Source organism: Anomaloglossus baeobatrachus, chromosome 3 (genome assembly GCF_048569485.1).
Source record: "Anomaloglossus baeobatrachus isolate aAnoBae1 chromosome 3, aAnoBae1.hap1, whole genome shotgun sequence".
Classification (NCBI taxonomy): Eukaryota; Metazoa; Chordata; class Amphibia; order Anura; family Aromobatidae; genus Anomaloglossus; species Anomaloglossus baeobatrachus.
In genome coordinates, this window is record NC_134355.1 from 247,644,595 (window position 1) to 247,659,440 (window position 14,846).

Here is a 14,846-nt window from a genome sequence, read left to right on the forward strand (position 1 = left end):
CCGGCAGCCCTCCTTACCCACTGACCCGGTTCCTGCATCGCACCACCGCTCCGTACCAACTGATTCAGTTGTACCTGCATCGCACCACCGCTCCGTGACCACTGATCCGGTCCACGTGTCCTCCGGTCACGGCTGCCGCCCCCGCTCGTGCTCTCCTGTGTTCTGTTCCTGGTCTCAGGAGTCTGACTCTGACTAGTGCCTCTGTATAGGACCAGGCCGCGCCCATTCTCCTGGTCTTATGGGCCCAGCACACCTGAAGCAGGAAATGACATAGGGCTGTGCTGGGTATATAAGACTTGCCTTTCCATGTGGGCGGGGCCTGATCAACATCTCTTGAAGCCTTGTCTTTTGAGCTAGATCCTCAGGTCCCCTTGTACCGTGTCCTGTTACCTGTACCAGCATTCTGTACTGTCTTAAAGAACTCCGTGACCCTGGTGACCTGGTTATACCTGTCCCTGCCACGCCAGTGCTCCGGCTGCCGTGTACTCTGCCCTCCGGTGGGGTGCATGGTCCAGTGGATCCACCTCCTGGGCCTACCAGTCCTCCCTGCCCTGACAGATTGATCAGGCCATGGATTCCGCCGGAGCACAGACGTCTGAACTGGCTGAATTGCGCCAGGAACTGCTGCGACAGAGAAAAATCTTAACCCGTATATTGAATTTCCTGACGTCTGTGGACAGCCGCTTGTATACATTACAGACTGCCGCCTCGACCTCATTTACACAGCGTACAGCGCCTACGTCCGAACCCGTTGTCTCCTCGGCCTCGCATCTCCGCCTCGCTGCTCCGCCTCGCTATGCGGGGGATCCCAAGACCTGCAGAGGCTTCTTGAACCAGTGCTCCCTGCATTTCAAGTTGCTTCCCCATTTGTTTGTTTCAGACCAAGCTAAGGTGGCCTTTCTAATGTCCCATCTGGAAGGCGAAGCATTGGCCTGGATGAATCCTTTGTGGGAAAATGAGGACCCAGTGACCACCGACCTCCTGGAATTCCTGCAGGCCTTCCGTGATACCTTTGATGAACCGGGACGCACCACCGTGGCTACCTCCTCGCTCCTCCGGCTACGCCAAGGAACCCTGACAGTGGGCCAGTACGCCATCCAGTTCCGCACGCTTGCCTCCGAGCTAGGCTGGAACAACGAGGCATTGACGGCAGCCTTTTGGGAGGGCCTGTCGGGCCGCATTAAGGACGAATTAGCCGGTTGTGACGTTCCCCGTACTTTGGACGCTCTGATATCCCTAGCCACCCGGATTGACCTCCGTTTCCAAGAGCGAACCAAGGAAGTATCCTGGGAGAAACGACCAATCCGTCACATCTCCCTTCCGCAGAGGTCTACCGTTCCCCCGCCATTGCCGTCCTGCGATTCAGCTTCCGAACCCATGCAAATCGACCGACTGAGCCAAGCTGAACAACACCGAGCAGAGCGACTTGCCCGGGGCCTGTGTTTCTATTGTGGAAGCGGTACACATCTGCTTCGTTCTTGCCCGGAGAGACCAGGTAGACCCCAAGTCCAAGGGATGGTGGGAACCGCCACCCTTGGTACCGGAATCCCTTCAGTCCCGGTTACACAGACTGTCCAGGTCACAACCGAGAAGACCCAGTTCACGGCAGAGGCTCACATTGATTCGGGAGCAGCGGGTAATTTCATTCTACGAGCTGCAGTGGACCGTTATCGAATACCGGTCATCCCGCTTGCTAAACCCCTTTGGTTCGCCTCCGTGGACAGAAAACCACTATACGAACCCGTCCGGTACACCACCGAACCCGTAAGACTCCGTGTTGGTGCTCTGCACACTGAGACTATTGCTTTATACGTCATCCCGAGAATGACTCCCGCGCTCCTGCTGGGTCTGCCCTGGCTACAACTCCATGACCCTGACATCAGTTGGCGCTCTGGCGCAATCACTCGCTGGAGTCCCTTGTACCATGATAACTCTCTACAGCCCGTTCCTCGGCCCCTGGCACCTGACCCTGTCATGCCTCAAGAAGAAGAGGAAACGACGCAGTCCAGTGTTGTACCACAGCTCCTGGTACTTGAGCCTTTGGTACCACCGGATCCTGAAGAAGAGACGACGCAGTCTAGCGTCGTTCCACTGTCCCTGGCTATTGAGACTTTGATGCCACCGGCTACTGAGGATGAGACACTGTCCTGTACCCGGTCCGAGACGCCCGATCCGGTCGTCCAAGACTCCAGTCCTGCTTCTGACTGTCCTCCTTTTTCCATTGCCTCCATTGCCGCTGACTTGGGTTCTCCGATACGGGACATAGTGGCCATGAAAACGGTCCAGGGTAAGTAGTCCTTCCTGGTCGATTGGGTGGATCGCGGTCCTGAGGCCCGGTCCTGGTTGTACCGGAAGTACGTTGCTGCCCCTCTTCGGCACACCTACATGTCCCGGCCGCGGGGAGGGGGCTTCAAGGGGGGGTACTGTCACGCTCCCGGTGTCCCGGCAGCCCTCCTTACCCACTGACCCGGTTCCTGCATCGCACCACCACTCCGTACCCACTGATCCAGTTGTACCTGATCCGGTCCACGTGTCCTCCGGTCATGGCTGCCGCCCCCGCTCGTGCTCTCCTGTGTTCTGTTCCTGGTCTCAGGAGTCTGACTCTGACTAGTGCCTCTGTATAGGACCAGGCCGCACCCATTCTCCTGGTCTTATGGGCCCAGCACACCTGAAGCAGGAAATGACATAGGGCTGTGCTGGGTATATAAGACTTGCCTTTCCATGTGGGCGGGGCCTGATCAACGTGTCTTGAAGCCTTGTCTTTTGAGCTAGATCCTCAGGTCCCCTTGTACCGTGTCCTGTTACCTGTACCAGCATTCTGTACCGTCTTATAGAACTCCGTGACCCTGGTGACCTGGTTATACCTGTCCCTGCCACGCCAGTGCTCCGGCTGCCGTGTACCCTGCCCTCCGGTGGGGTGCATGGTCCAGTGGATCCACCTCCTGGGCCTACCAGTCCTCCCTGCCCTGACATATCCAAGTGGGTTTGTGGGTTGTTGATGTGTACACCGAGAACTTGGCAGCAGCAAGGTAGTGTTTGAATCTCTTCGTCACAGCCCAGACGAGCGCCAGGAATTCCAGCTTGAAGGAGCTGTAGTTCTCTGGGTTTCTTTCTGTTGGCCTCAACTTCCGACTGGCGTAGGCAATCACTTTCTCCTTGCTCTTCTGCACTTGGAATAGGACGGCACCCAGTCCCACATTACTGGCGTCGGTATACAACACGAATGGGAGGCCGTAATCGGGGTAAGCCAGGATCTCATCCCCTGTCAGGATAGACTTCATTTGTTCAAAAGATTTCTCTTGTTCCAGGCCCCATGGGAGTGGCAGCTTGGAGGGTCGCCCAGGCGTGGTCTGGCCCACCAGGAGATCTTGTAAGGTGGACGCTATTTGGGTGTAGCCTTTGATGAACCTCCGATAATACCCTATCAGGCCCAAGAATTGCCGCACTTCCTTGACACTGGTAGGTCTCGGCCAACTCTGGATGGTGGTGATCTTTTCAGGGTCTGGCGCCACACCTTCGCCACTCACCACGTGCCCCAGGTACTGGACCTTAGGTTTGAGGAGATGGCATTTGGATGGCTTGAGCACCATCCCGTATTTGGATAGGGTATCAAACACTTCGGCCAGGTGTTCCAGGTGGGCCTCGTATGTCTTAGGCCTCTGTCACACGCCCGTGAAAATCACGCACCTGTTTCACGGACGTGTCAAAGATGCGGATTGTCCTCGGTGAGCTGTGTATGGCACACGTGTGTTCTCCGTAATAACACACGGAGAACGGGAACTTTCTACTCACCTGTCCCTGGCGTCGCTGTCCGTGGTGCTGATCTTCGGTCTCCGGTCCTGCCGATTCCCCGCTGCTGCTGTTTCCGGCCGCAGTGAAGTGAATATTAAATGAGCATAATGAGCGGCGGTCGGCAGCAAGTGACAGCAGCGGCAGAGACAGGAGGGCTGGAGAAGGTTAGTAAAAGGTGTGTTGTTTTTTTTTTTTTTTTTAAAGACACGTCTTTTCTCTGGTGCATGTCACACGGAACACATCCGTGTGGTCCGTGTGTGTTACGTGTGACACGTTTGCACTCCGTGTGACACCCGTGATGCCGATGAAAAACGGACATGTCGACGTGTGGAGCACACGGGCACACGTAAGTACGGAACGGACACACATTCTGTGCAAAAATACATACGTGTGCCCGAAACTATAGGAAAACATATGTCAACATGTGCCCGTGTCTCCGGTACGTGAGAAAACTGCCCATACACGTACCGGAGGCACGGGCGTGTGACAGAGGCCTTAGAGTAGACGATGACATCATCCAAATACAGCAGGACCGTCTCAAAGTTACAGTGGCACAAACAGCACTCCATTAGCCTCTGGAATGTCCCAGGTGCATTGCACAGCCCAAATGGCATGCTGTTGAATTCGCACAATCCCATCAGGGTCGCGAATGCGGTCTTCTCTCTGTCTTCTTCAGCGACTGCCACCTGCCAGTACCCGCTGGTGAGATCAAGAGTGGAGAAATAAGTAGCAGACTTCAAAGCGGCTAGCGATTCCTCAATTCGGGGCAGAGGTTAGGCGTCCTTATGGGTCATCTTGTTTGTCTGCCGATAGTCCATGCACATCCGCATGGTCCCATCTTTCTTCTTCATAAGGACCAGTGGGGCCGCCCAGGGGATGCAGCTATCTCTGATCACTCCTGCTTCCTTCATACTTCGGAGCATGTCTTTAGCACATTGATAATGGGCAGGTGGTATGGGCCTGTACCTCTCCTTTATGGGGGTGTGTATGCCTGTGGGTATGTGATGCTGTACCCTTTTAATCCGCCCAAAATCCAATGGGTGCTTGCTAAAAACCTGCTCGTACTCCCTGACAACCCTATAGATCCCTTGTTTGTGATGTGCAGGTGTAGCCTCAGTGCCCACATGTAGTTCCTGACACCATTTTTTCCTCTGGGTCCCTGGAGTTGACCTGTGGGGCCTGATGGGGGTCTTCCTGTAACTCGGCTGCATGAATGTCATTTGGGTTTACTGTAAACATCTTGGCTATGGTGGCGTACCATGGCAATGTAACCTCTTCCTCCCCATAGTTAAGTACTCGAACAGGCACCCTCCCCTTTTGGACATCAACTACCCCTCTGGCCAAAGAAGAAAAGAAAAGCCTGTACAATGGCAAGTCGTGAAAATATATATAACTTTATTACATTAATCAATTAAGACAAACGTATAAAAAGGTTAAAAAAGAAGATTTAGGTGAGAGGACCAGCAGGTGGCGCACTCACTCCACAGCTCAGTGACCAATACAAGAGTATTAAACAAAGATGGCTCTACAAAAACACCACACATGAATGTCCCAACAGATACCACACAAACAATTAGATATACCTGGCTGCCATAATGCGTGCACCAAGGACCAAGTGTCCGAGATCAAGAAAAGTATATGTGGTACTAAAGGGACAACAAGTGGGCGCAGTTGAATCAGCAAGGTACTTGACAGAGAGAATGTATCATATACCTGAGTCGTGGAGTGAGGATCCAGGAAACCAGAACTTCTTGTACAGTACATAAAGGATAGTTGTTACCTGAGAGCCGGTATCGAGAAGTGCCGAGGTCGGGATCCTGTCCAGGGTGATGGAAACGATGGGTCTTCCTCCGACATACCGCCCTCTCCAATCAGCTGGGCCTTGGCCATTTATTCCTGGGGATTGGCCCTTGGCCCCAGGGGTTGCTTGTTTAAAGGACAGCTCTTGGCATAGTGGCCAGGCTTGCTGCACTTGTAACAGACAGGTGGGCTGTACCGGTCGTCGCTCCGTCCTTTGTACCCAGAGGTCCGCTTTTTCATCCAAGGAACATCCTCCGGGCAATCGGCCAGCTGAATTTCTTTTGAGGTGGCTCTGGTCTTAAGTTGCATTGCTTCTAGGATCTGGGCGACGTCTCGGGTCAGCTGCTGCACCTGGCTAGACAGTTCGCTGGCCTCAGGCCCAGTTGGTAGAGACGGTGCAGGTAGGGCCAGTGCAGGTGCCCTCACCTGCTGCGGGGAGGCCTCCACTTGCTGCGCTGGGAGGGGGGAGTCAGGTTCCTCTGGGGGTTGCAGGGCCTTAATCGCTCGCTCTTTTACTGTAGCAAAGTCCAAAGCAGGGTGTTCCAAGGCCCACAGCTGCCAAGGTTTGCGGTCCTCCACTGACTCCAGGCCCTGCAGAAACTGCTCCACTAACATCCTGTTTCCCTCCGGCTCACCGATTGTTGTTAGTCAGCCTTAGGGTCCACAGCGCTGACTGTATAAGAGGAAAAATATCGGCACATCCAACGTAAAATAATTTCTTTCTTTATTTTCACATGGTATTAAAAAAGTCCATCCATATACAGAAGACCCTGACGCGTTTCCGACGCAAAAGAGCGTCCTTAATCATAGGCTAACATTTTTAGTGAGCTCTAGACATTTATAGGTAAAGATCAACAATATAGTTAGAGACAATCAGTAACACATGACTAAAAGTCACACACTAAAAACAAAAAGTAGGATTGGACAAAAAGAAGGGGGAAGGGAGTGTGAAACACCATAGTATAGAGTATCTCATATAAAGTACCATTAATAGTATCTCAGCAATGACATAGAGCAAGTCGTATTTGATCTCATTGCAATGACCTGTGTGACTGAACACATTGGAAGGAGAGGAAAAAAAAAAAAAAAAAAAGGGGGATTTTTTTCCTCCTTTCTTTTTATTCAATATATATATAATATAAATCGTTTCTATAATTCATACCTCCTGGAAATTTGGTTTTTAATGTAAGGATCCAGTAAGCTTCTCTCAAAGCTAGATTTTTCATCCTGTTACCACCTCTAGTGGATGCATTGACTTTCTCAATAGCAAAAAAAGAGAAGCTATCCAGCCCTCCCCTATGTGTAGTTATAAAGTGTTTGGCAGCTCCTGAGGATGAAGCATTGCCATTATTGATGTTTGCAATGTGTTCAGCCACACGTTTTTTTTTTTTGCGAGACGTATATCCAACATAGCGCAATTCACATGTTGCACATTCAATACAATAAATCGCATGATCTGTATCACAATTTATAAAAGATTGTATCGTATGCGTCTTACCAGAAGGAAGTGAAATCACAGTTTTTCTATTTTGGGCATAAGGACAGACATTACATCTGGATCCCCCACACCTATAAAAACCTTTCACTTGCAACCAATGCTGTTGTCTGTTTACTGTGGAAAAAAGGCTGGGGGAAAGCATGTTTCCGAAGGATCGACCTCGTCTTGCCACACACATGTAACCGTTTTTTAGTACCTTTCCCAGGATGTCATCCTGATTGACAACAGGCAAATATTTGAGAATTATTGCTTTTATTTGCTGAAAATGAACACCATGTGCTGTAGAGAAAATTAATCTCTGATTTTTATCAGAATGACCCCTGGGAAGTTGGTGATTATTATAAAGTACGTTCTGTCTAGAACGACTACGTACGATATTACATGTGTGATTTAGGGCAGTAGTACAGTAACCTCTCTCTTTTAATCGTTTTTTTATTATTGAACTCTCCCTATCAAAGCTGGCATCACTAGAACATAGGCGTCTTGCCCGCATGAATTCTCCATGTGGTATTGCATTAATTGTGTGATGGGGATGATTGCTTGAAGCAAGGAGTAGAGTATTACCTGAGGTTTCTTTCCTATAAAGACAAGAATTAACTGATTTCGTACAAGGATCACCAGTGAGTGTAATATCCAAAAAAGGATACTTTAGATGAGATACTCTATACTATGGTGTTTCACACTCCCTTCCCCCTTCTTTTTGTCCAATCCTACTTTTTGTTTTTAGTGTGTGATTTTTAGTCATGTGTTACTGATTGTCTCTAACTATATTGTTGATCTTTACCTATAAATGTCTAGAGCTCACTAAAAATGTTAGCCTATGATTAAGGACGCTCTTTTGCGTCGGAAACGCGACAGGGTCTTCTGTATATGGATGGACTTTTTTAATACCATGTGAAAATAAAGAAAGAAATTATTTTACGTTGGATGTGCCGATATTTTCCTCTTATTCAAGTTATAGTCCACCTGGCGGACTTCATATCGTTGCACTCCATGGATGTGTGGTGACCTATTCCATTGGGCGTGTCAAGCTTTCCTCCATTTCGTCTGTTATTGTACCAGCGCTGCCTGTAGTTTCAAGGTATAGTCCCTGATGCTATCTTGGGGGCGCTGTTTACAACTGTAGAACCTCATCCACAGCTCAGCCTCCGTACTGGTCTCAAATGCAGCACCCAGCCTCTGGAAAATGGCAGTTACGGAGACCCGATCTGCCTCCGTCCAGGTTTCCACTTCCAGCTCCGCGGCGCCGGTTAGTTGCCAGAGTACTACCGAGGTCCGCTGCCGTCCATTCAAGGCATACATGTCAAGCACATTGCTGATCTTCCGCTTAAATCCCTGCAGCGCGTCTGGCCGGCCGTCATACTGGGGAAGCCAGGCCGCGCCTAGTACATAGGGCAGAGTTATGGGCAGGATCGGCGCTACAGCTTCTGGCGCCCGTGCTGCTGCGTCCGCGGACGGGGCAACACCCGCAGCAGCTGCGTTACCCTAATCGGGTGGAGGCTGCACCACCACATTCCCGTCATCTGGTGCTGACATCTTCGCGCGCCCCCTTGGTTTTCTCCCAGCTCTCTTTCGCACGCTGTGGCACTCTGGGAACTTCAGGTTACTGTTTCAGGCTGAAGACAAAGGGCGTGGCTTCGGATTCACGGCCTTTTCCAAGAAGATGGCGTTTTTGGCGCAAAAATAGCGGGCGTCGCGGAAAAAGGGATTTTGGATCGCAACTTTCACTTTTCAAGGCGCACGTCACCCAGGTTAGCGGGTCTAGCTCGCATCCTGTTCATAACGGCAAGTTTTCCTATAAGGTGTGCTGTCCCCGCGACAGCCAACGGGCTGCTCGGACCCGGATCCGCAGTGGCTCGAGGGATCTCCGGATCCGAAGCTGCGTCGCGCGGCACCCTCGGAAATAAAAGGGGGGATAGTTTGTGGTTTTGGGATAATGTTTGTAACGTGAGGGTCCACCGCTGCCGGTTTGGTGAGCCCGGGGACGCTGGTGTGTGGCAGCTTGAGTTATTAACCCCTCTGTGGGCAGGTGAGTGGTGTCCCGGGGTCCGGTGAAGTATGGCGAGGGGAACCCGTTGGGTGCAAGGGGGGTAATGTGTACTCACACAGTCCAAAGTCACTGATGCTGACACCAGGTAAACCAAACTCTTGAGCACTCTGTGGCCCTTGGGCGGGCACGCTGGGTCTGTGTCCTCTTGGTGTTGCCTGTTGACCTTAAGCCTTGTCCTTTGGCACTGTGTCCTACGTGTGGATCCCTTACACTTGAAGCATTTCGGGTCCTGCTCACCTGCGTGGCTAGCAGGGTAAGCTTGCTCTCAGGGTTCACACTTGGGATTTTCTGGACTGTCCTATCCCCCTCGCTGTGCTACTACCACGATTCTGGAGCAGGTGGGGAATGGTTCCTGAAGACTCCGTTCCCGTCGGCTGAATTACTGGGCTGCGTGAAGCTACTTCCCAGCCTAGGGTCTGCGTACCCCGTCGTGCCCTGGTCCCTGCCCGGTTGTAGCACAGGGCAGCCGACCTGCTCTCTGTAGAAGCACCGTGCTCCCTGCCACTATCCCCTGCGACCGGGGTTCCAGCTCCTTCTGGCCAGGCCAACGTCTGGCACCTGGGACGGGCACAGGAGCCCAGCTCCGCAGCGTGACCTGAACTGTCACCACTGTCTCTCTCCTCTCCTCTCCTACTCCAACTTCAACTGCACTGCACTGACACTTCTGCCCTCCTTCTACCAGCCCTCCATCTGGGTGGCCCTATTCCTCTCAGGCTGCCCAATGGGTGTGACGACCTGATAAGCCAGGGCGTCACAAAATCATCCTTTATGTAATGCTGGAGAGGGATGCCCACAGTGGCTCAAGTTTTCCTTTGTAGGACTGAACCGTCACTTCTCCTCAAAAAAACATCACCAGTGGCAGCTTCATGTTGGACCTTCCTCCTGGGCATAGACAATGGGAACTGGCACATTGAAAACAACTGCCTGCAACCTGTTTATCGTCTCTAGAAGGGAACACAGGGCATGAAACATTCTATCTTGGGAGCAATATCACAACAGGAATCCCTTCAGATGGTGAGGGAGTAGGTACAGCCCATCACTCTACTTCTTCGGCTGGATCCGCCTCCCTCAGCTCAGATTCAGGTGTTGTCATAACAAGAAAAAGAGGGGGAGCCAGCACTGCTTGAGAATGACATGCAAACAATTAAAAGTGACAATTCACATATAATTCCAACTATTCAACACAAAACAAAGTTTATGGCCAAAATGTAACAATTTTATTGATCAAATCACATAATTATACAGCAAAGTACCACAGGCATAAAAAGGGGGGAGGGGGGGGAGGGGCAGAGGAAAATGAGGTTAATCAATATGGGATAGGAAAAAGTCCAACAGTATATCAATGATTGTACAGTACAAAACTAAAGTGCATAGTGCTCAACTTTATACTGAATAAATAAAAGGACAACTTCCTCCCAATTGAAAACCAGGGAATAATGTGCACATGCAGCCAATTGCAGCTCGATTTGGGCAGGAAAATTCCACAGTTTATTTAAGGTAAACTGCACAATGAATAGCAATGTGGCATAGGTTAAAGTAATCTATGTAGACATTATCATACGCACACGCTGCAATGAAGGCAAATAGCCGTTAGAGAGAACCAGCAGAGATAATCCAATTCCCGGTGTAATAAATAATGTAAAGCTTGTAAGTAGCAATATATACCTCTGTCCCGAGCCCACGCTTCCGACGTACGTTTCGTCGCAACTTCTTCAGGGAGCGTGTGTTAGGAAGGTAGGGGGAGGTTTTTAAACACATCGGTGGCCAGTAAGCAGCTGAACGTCAGTCAGCTGATAGATCATGTGAGTCACATCACGGCGCATGAATCCTCCACACATGCCGTAATCAGGGGGAGACGTGGTAGCGGACAGCGGGGAGCAAAGCGTCAGTAATCGTCATGGAGACGGCGCCTGCGCTCAAACCCCCTATAGCCGCCGACAGGTCAACCCACGGCCGTATTTTAGAACATGCGCACTGACCCAAAAGTTGGACTTAGTGAATTACAGAAAATAGACCACATTAACGCGGTTCATCCCATCATAGAATGAGAATCAGGAAAATTCATGTAGAAATATAGTATAGAAATATATAAAAAACTATGCAATCAGCAAGGCTCAAACTGTCATATGAGATTACAATTATACATGTGAATAATACGAACCCACAGGTTATAGAACTAAGTATAGCAAAACCCTACAACCAAAAAATTAATATGATATAATAATATATAACAAAATCCTTAAAGTTTTGTACAAACGTGACTATGCAACATTATCGGAAGTATAAATATATAATTAAATTAAAAGTTAAAATTATATACATGCAAGTGATAGTGCTAGCATGACCATAGTCATACATAAGTGGGGGAGTGACGACAGACAATTATATGAGCTACTAAAAATTCATAGACATTTTATATATATAGATGAGTGAATAATAAAAATCTAAGAATAAAAAGTGAATGTGTACGCATAAATTAAGAGCACATATAATTAATTCTCAAAGTGCATTGGAAATCCTTAGGATTATATGAAAAAGTGAAAAATCAAAATAACCAAAAATATAGAATATAATTATCTATAAAAATATGTGCATACGAAAATAATGCTAGCATGACCACAGGTCATGCACAAGTGAAACTGTGAAACAAAACAATTTTATGAGCTACCAAAAAATTGCATTATTATATATGTAATAAATAAATAAAAAAATATATTTTTTACTTTTTATATGAGAGAAAGTGAGTGTGTACACATAAGTTGAAAACGCATGTAGTTAATTTTAAAAATGCGCAAAAAATCATATGGATGTATGTGAAAAGTGAATAAAAAAAAAATAAAAAAATTCCAAAATATAAATATATAATTGTATATAAAATGTATATGATTTTATACATACAAATAGTGAAACGAGCATGACCGCGGTCATACACAAGTGAGAACTGTGAGACCAAAACAATATTATAAGCTAACAAAAATGCATAAAACGTTTTCCGTATGTAAATAAATACAAAAAATGAATTAAACAGTAAATGTGTTCACATAAATTAAGAACACATATACTTGATTGTAGGTTTACACACAGAACCCATACACGCATAGCAATAATAACACCCGCTGTATTAAAATCAGAGCCTCCATGATGCATGGTAGAAAGATGGCACAAAATAGGGATCTTCTCCAATTCAAATCACCGTCCAACAACCCAAAATAACAAAGTACATGGCACCAACTATAAGAGAAAAAGAAGAGGTTAAAATCAGAAAAGGTAAAATACAAGAATATGAACAACCCTAACCCCTAAAAAAACCCTAACCCCTAAAAAGTCCGAATACACAAAATCATGAACAATAAACTATAAAAATGACGCAAAACCAAAATTCTCATTAAGACCCTTAGGTGCAACTGTGTTCAACCTGTAGATCCATCTACTTTCTACCTGTGACAGTACTTTAAATAAATTTCCACCCCTTTGACCAAGAGAGACCTGATCGATGGCAATAATGGAGAGTTTACTAGCATCGCAATTGTGCCATAATTTAAAGTGCCTGGCAATAGTTTTTAGTTGTTCGTCAAATTTGGAATTTTTTGCTTTTTCAATATCCCGTACGTGTTCCCTAACCCGGAATTTGAGTTCTCTGGTCGTCATCCCCACATATACCTTCTTGCAGGGGCACGTAGCATGATATACAACACCTTTAGATGAACACGTTAATTGATGTAATATTTTGTAGGTGCGTGTTTGATCACCGTTGGTAAATTCCCTACTTTTCCTTAAGTTAAGACAGGCTCTACATAAACCACAAGGAAAGAAACCTTTTATTTCACCTGATTGGGCTGTGTTCTTAGGTTGATAATGGCTTTTCACCAGTAAGTCTCTGAGGTTGGCACTCCGACGGGCTGTGATCCTAGGTTCAGATTGAAGAATCCTTTTTAGTATTGGATCAGTAAACAATATTTCCCAATGAGTTTGGATAATATCTCTCAGTCGTGTCCACTGGCTATTAAATTTGGTAATCAGCCTTACCTCATTACTTTGGGCCAAAGGTTTATTTGATGGTTTATACAGTAATTCATTACGAGACAATGATGCTGCTCTTTTCAGGCCATTGCGGATATTTCGGTGGCTATAGCCTCTCTCACGAAACCGACTATATAGGTCCTTTGATTGTTTGCAGAAATTATCCTCTGTAGAGCAGATTCTCTTCGCTCTCAAAAATTGCCCGATCGGAATTCCTCTGATTGTTCCCTTAGGGTGAGAAGATTGGGCATGTAAGAATGCATTCGTAGACGTAGCTTTCCTGAAAATATCAGTTTCGAGGCAACCATCAGCTGTAATTCTAACATCGATGTCCAAAAAACTCAACCTGGAACCACATTGAAACGTGAGCTTAATATTAAGTGGATTATCATTTAGCCTCAACATCATGTCATCCAATTGTTTTTGGGACCCCTCCCAGATAAACCATATATCATCAATATACCGTATCCAATGATGGATACGGTCAATCTGGTCAACTGGGTTACTCATAAAGATCTCCCTCTCCCAAGCCCCAAGGAATAAATTTGCATACGAGGGCGCACAAGACGCCCCCATTGCAGTCCCTTGGAGCTGGAGGTAAACTTGATCTTTAAACAAAAAGCAGTTGTGTCTCAAAATGAAATCCAATAGTATCAGGAGTAGTTCGACTAATCGTGGCTCAATGTTACTATTCCTCATAAACCACGTCACAGCCCTTAAACCATCATCATGCCTAATAGAAGTATAAAGGCTTTCCACATCGGCAGTAACCATCATCATTTCACCCTGTAACTGTAAATTGTCAAAGTGGCTTAATGCCGAGGTGGTGTCCCGTATATATGATGGTAAGGTCTGGACCAACGGTTTCAAATAGAAATCTATTACCTGACAAACTACCTCACAGAGACCACCGTTGCCCGACACAATGGGTCTTCCAGGAGGGTCGGTCTCACACTTATGAATTTTAGGCAATAGATAGAGGGTGGGCAATCTGGGTTTCTTGCACAACATAGCTTCAAAAAGTTTTTTAGAAATAATATTTTCCTCATAGGCCCTCTCTAGAATCACCATTAAATCCTGTTGGAACTTAGATAATGGATTCTGACTGAGTCTTTTATAGCACTTGCCATCAGACAATTGCTTAAAGGCCTGTTTCTCATAAAGCTTGTTGCTCCAGATCACCAGATTGCCCCCCTTATCCGCCGGTTTAAAAACAACATCAGACCACGACTTCATTTCATTTAGAGCTACTTTCTCTTGATCATTCAAATTAGATGATTTGTTGGTTCCAAGTTTTTCAATGTCCTGAGAAACCAATTTAACAAAAATGTCAATGGCAGGACAGGTATTTAAATTAGGAAAAGTAGAGGATTTGCGATAAAGGTGTGTAGGATACTTACTACAGTTATCATCCTCTTCCTCATTGGCCAAACTCTCAAGAATTCTTAATGCTTCAATCTCCTTCTCACTCTCAAATGGAGAAGTATCCAATTCAGATGACCCTTTTTCAAAATGCCGTTTCAATAATAATTTTCGGGCAAATAGATGTATATCCTTTATTGTTGTGAATTTATCTAAGTCACAAGTAGGGGAAAAAGTTAGTCCCTTCTGCAAAATGCTTTCCTGTAAAGAGGACAAAGAATGATCGGATAGGTTAATTACCTTAGGGTGATCATCCCTCTTTTT